General features: G+C 38.5%; 1 long non-coding RNA gene across 1 annotated transcript; it reads right to left on the minus strand.

The window, feature by feature from the left end:
* Nucleotides 1-1,117: 1,117 nt before the first annotated feature.
* LOC118562170 lies at nucleotides 1,118-1,551 on the minus strand. Its single transcript, XR_004930483.1, has 2 exons — nucleotides 1,511-1,551; nucleotides 1,118-1,405 (listed from the first exon to the last, which is right to left on the minus strand). It is a non-coding gene; the product is annotated as an uncharacterized LOC118562170 (long non-coding RNA).
* Nucleotides 1,552-4,017: the final 2,466 nt, after the last annotated feature.

Below are 4,017 nucleotides of genomic sequence, written 5' to 3' on the forward strand. Positions count from 1 at the left end.
CATGGATGTCACTCATTACTCATTTTCTGACACAGATTATGTATCTGGGTGCTGCCACAAACAACCTGGTGTGATTTATGTATTATTGGCCTAATCCTGCTTTGCTACTAAAAGCCCATTTTTACCCCGGTTTAAGATTTGACAATAAATGAGGAATCATTGATCAGAGGTAGAACGGTTTAAATACATATTTAATTCATAGAAATTAAATATGGAGACAGAGTTACATTACCAATCGAGGTCTTTCACCGCGCGGTCGAGAAGTCTGTCTGTCTGTCTGAAGTACGTTTTACCAAGACATTCCTTTTATCAACTTTAAACTCCTCCTGCATGGCTCAGAGGGAGGATGACTGACCCCCTCTCCTTCTGACCACCCCCTCAGGACAATAAAACTCCATGTTTATCTTACGCTGGAGCAGGAAGGGACAGACCCAACTCTGCTTTCCTCAGTAAACCCAACTAAGATATATTTTTAATTCTCAACAACCCCTCTGTTTTGATCCCTCAAAGATCAAACCAATAACTAGGCTAAACTAAGTCTATGATTTGAAACCCTTAAACAAAATGTAAATAGCAAGATGTAATATTGTAACCCACTGTCCCCTCTGTTGGCGACTTATGAAATCAAATGAAGTTCAAATGTTCCCCTTAAATGTAAAATAACCCAAGTATTAGCTAAAAAGCTACTAAACCTATCTGAATCTCTAACCTACTAGAATTAAGAAAAGTAAGCACCTTTATCCGAGAGGTGCAAAGCTAAGATAAATGTTCAACTACCAGAAACTATTATATGATCTAAATATGACTTTAAGAGTCCTAACCTAGAATAACAAAATGTCTTCTTAGAAATAAAGATAACCCATGAAAGCACTACACTCAGATCAAACCACATAAAAAGATTATCATGCAATGCAAAACCAAGATTCTAACGATACTAATATTGAACACCTTATGAATATGGAACTTATAAGACATATGCAGTGGTTACAAAACTCTCATTTTCTTTTTTCTTTTTTACACAATGCATTCAATTGTTGTCATGATGTCTTGCGTCTCGAAGATGTCTTCTTCTCGCCTTTAAAGAAGATGGTTTAAAGAGCCAGTGTTCCAACCGCGGTCTCCACAGAACTGTATGTTAATCTTTATTAAAAATAAAAAACGAAAACAAAATAAAATTCCAGCTGCCCCTCCGTGGGTGGCTATCGGCGCCTCGAGCTGCCCCGTTGCCGGATGGCACGGGTGGGTGGCAGTTGAAAACCCTTCCAGTCAGCCAGTCTGACCCGAAAGCTGGTCCGGTGTTGTTCCCCTTGGATCCTCTATTTGGCTGGTACACATGGCTCTGGAATCAGATGGGCCCCTGACCTCTGGCCCACCACATCTGTCTGTGATGACTTTAGCGCGCATCCTTCGAGGTTGGGGGTCGGTGGACTCCCTTCACATTTCTCCTAATGTTATGTCTCCTGAAACTTACGACACGATAACCGTTTAGATATCAAATGTTGTGTGCTACCTGTAATTCCGGAGGTTGACTTCGGTCCCAAAAAGCTCCTTTCAGTCATATGGAAACATATCCTGTAATGAAATTAACTGAACACTCCCACAAGAAACACATTTCACATCTTCCATTGTTCTCTCTCCAGCCTATGAGAAACCATTTTAGAAATGTAATAGTTAATGAAACATTTTATTGCAATTCCTCTTTCCCCGTCCTTACGCTGTCCTGTAAGAAAATGCAACGACCAGACAAATACGTTAATCTCTGGTGAAGATTCCCCTGTCTGTAAAATCAAAAATTAGTTAATGCAGTTGTGAAATCAAAGTATAGTAACAAGACGTATATGGGTTTCACCCTCGTTGAGGATTTGGCACAAAGAGAAGAGGCAGTGAATTCAGAGGCAAAAACAACAGTTAAACATATATTTATTACAACTTGGAATTCCAAAGTGGGAGACACAACCTTTATCACAGCATCGGATACCTTAAGTTCTCTGCCTGGATCTGAAGCCTGTCTCAAAACGTACACATCGTTCCTTACTTTTCAAACTTACATAGGCCAAGCGGGGGCTAGACCAACCTTCTTTTTCCTAAGTTTCTGCTGAGAACATCTGTCTCCTAACCTTTGACCCTTAAATGTGATCTAGCTTGGTTCCTGGCTTGTTTCCTGGAAGTTAACTAAAACAATGAAAAGCCTCATGTAAGCATTTTTAACAGCGTTATCTGCTCACAAGACTGTCATATGGCCTCGGTGCATCCTGGGATGTACACATGCCCACTGAAGTGTGAAACCAACCTTTGTTCTACATACATCCTCATCTGTTCAGGTCACTGGGTTAAAGTTAACATCTATATCACTTTAAGCTACACTATTATATATAAGTGATTATATTTCCATAACACTGTTATCCTGTAAGAATGTCAGAATGTTCTCTGGATTAAAGATTACCATTCACCACACCTCACTTCTGTACCATTTCCTCCATACTCAGATGTGTATGCTGCGAAAAAGTTCCTATTTTTAATCTGAGAAAAAAAGCAAACCCTCATTTTAGTTCACCTACCGTTTTATCCAGTTGTTACAAATCCTGATCCAGTTTACTGCAACAGTTTTACGTGGCTTTGAATCCTTAACTAACCTACCTGACACACCAATGATTTTAAAGTAAACTAAATATGCAATAAGTTACCCTCTGTTTATCTCTGTTTTATCCAGTTTTTTGTAGTTTATGTAGTTTTTCTGTTTAATTTAACATTCACTTTATTGTCCTGCTTAAACTGTTTAAGCCTTTATCCAAGAACCCCCTCATATAATCTATCTGTAGCAGATACGTGGTGTCTGACACTCCGGCCATTAAATCTAATGTATGGTTCCGGTCTGTTTTGGGAGTCAACTTAACAAACCTTCCAGAGAGCCATGGGTAAGGTCTTTTGTGGGGGTTTCTTTTTATTTAAACAACCGTTATCTGATTTACAATGCAGTTACATACCTCCGTGGTGTCCTGCACAAGAATCCTTCCTGCGAATTACTTGTGCCAAGGGTTGATATAAAGTTTAAGATCTATATAACTTTACGATACAGTGTTATCATATAAATGTTTATGTCATATCCCTCTGCTTGGAACAAAATTAATTTTGTTACAAAACATTAACAAAGAATAGTATTAGGCACCACAGGGAATCAATCAACTGCAAATAATTATCTGAATTGAAGTATGAAAAACACTGCCCTATATCCTGGATTCAGATCAAAACTTAATGCAATTTCATAATCCCACAGATCTGCAAGAAGTCCTCCAAAAGTTGTGTAAGATCAGTGTACCCATTGAAATAATGATTGTAAACTAATGTGCTCACAGCAAGTTGATGGTATGAGAATGCTGAATGTTCCAAGGTACTTACATACTGATAAAATATTGGGTTTTACCTGAATAAAACACCTGGTAACGGCAAAGTCTGGTGAAAATCTGATAAGTTTTAGCATGCAACAGTTATATTGTACAATAGAAAAATCTCAATACTTGAGAGCTATTTAAGAAATAACCTAACAGATCCGTTCCACCTATGTTGTTTAAAAACAGAATGTCCCAAGCAGGACACATCTGTGCTTACCGAGAGGCTCATGTAATAAACCTGTCCCCTCAGGACGTTGCAACCCCCCTTGTGGAAATTTATGACATGCAGTTGTTAACCAGAACTCACAGAAACCTAAGTAGAAGTGGAGCACGTGAAAGTATTCCCACCCCTGTGGATTGTCTGCCCATAGAAGATATGGTAACATACACCAGCTGCTGTTAATTATGAGCAATACGGTGCTGGACATAATAGAATTAAAACTCATATTTAAAAGGAACATATCAGTTATATAGTAAAAAATTTTAAGAGACAGTAGTATATTTTTCAAAACCGCAAACCTGTAGTGTTCGTATCTGCCCAATCGGCTGCCTTAAGAAGTTATTACCTGCACCAATCCATTTGCCTAGAAGCTCAAGAGTTGGAGACACAGATAAAATATTAGAAATC

The sequence above is a fragment of the Fundulus heteroclitus genome, unplaced genomic scaffold (assembly GCF_011125445.2).
Source record: "Fundulus heteroclitus isolate FHET01 unplaced genomic scaffold, MU-UCD_Fhet_4.1 scaffold_81, whole genome shotgun sequence".
In the NCBI taxonomy this organism is placed as follows: domain Eukaryota; kingdom Metazoa; phylum Chordata; class Actinopteri; order Cyprinodontiformes; family Fundulidae; genus Fundulus; species Fundulus heteroclitus.